Genomic DNA, 1172 nt, shown 5'->3' on the forward strand with positions numbered 1-1172 from the left:
GAAAGAATGTTCGGAGGAATGCTAAAAGCGCTAAGATTAGTGTTTGTTGAAAAGAATGTTGTATCTTCTATGGAGTGGGCATTAATTGTTGTCCTCCTCAACAGTTTTGGCCGTATGCCATGACTCAAGTGTCTTTCTAATGCGGTTATTTCCGTTGTCAATAATCGTGGAGTTATCAAAGTTAATTACATGATCAAAAGTCCAGGCATGCATGTTTTGCAACGTTTGAACCTTTAGCACATTGTTTTATATTCCTGATATGTTCTTTTTTCCTGGTGCTGAATGATCGTTTTGTTTCACCGATGTAATTCCATGGACAAGATGTGCACGGGATTTTGTAAACAACATTGTACTGATCGTCTTTAGGAGGTCGAAACTTGGGGACAGGGAATTCCTGTTGGAGAGTTTTAATTGGTTTGTTGGTGACTTGAATGTCAAGATTCTTAAGGAATCGCGTGAGTGGCTCAGTAATACCATTAATGTAGTACCTTTAATCCAGGAGCCCGAAAAAAAAACGTGGAGGTCGATGAAGACGATAACATATTTGCTTAGGAGTTTCTCCTGCTGTTACGATTCTCGACCATTTATCCGCGCACTATCTGAAGGGTATTTTAGGTCAGTCTAACCCTCACACAATTTGTGGTGAAGTCGTGGTGTAATCTAATCTCATGCTAAATTCGCATAGATCTACGCTCTTTAACGAATCGAGTGAAACGAGTAAATCGAGACCATGCACTTGGTTCGTTTCTGAATATTCGGCACATTTTATAAAAGCACGCCCGTTTTAAATTCATACTCTTTTATTAAAAGCAGCCTCGTTTACTAACAGCATTTGTAGCACAATTCACAAACTTAAAATGACTGCTTGCAGGGTCAGTGTGTTGCAGAAAGAAGAGCAAGAGAAGTGATTGAACCAACCAGCAAAGAAGGGCTGTGTTCAGAATTATTGTGGTTTTACTATTATTACCATTTTATCTCACCAATAAACTGTGTTTAGAGCAACACAAGTAACTTCGTGATCTCGAATCTTAGAATCGTAAAAAGACGGGTCATAGGTCTTAAAATTAGCCTAATTCAAACTAAAGATTTAGTTTTGTTGTGAGTGCTAATATTTGGCTTTAAAAAGCGGTCACCGCCCACTGAAGAGAAACGGGTTTCTGGCCTTTTGAGGG

This window comes from Montipora capricornis, chromosome 2 (genome assembly GCF_036669925.1).
Source record: "Montipora capricornis isolate CH-2021 chromosome 2, ASM3666992v2, whole genome shotgun sequence".
Lineage (NCBI taxonomy): Eukaryota > Metazoa > Cnidaria > Anthozoa > Scleractinia > Acroporidae > Montipora > Montipora capricornis.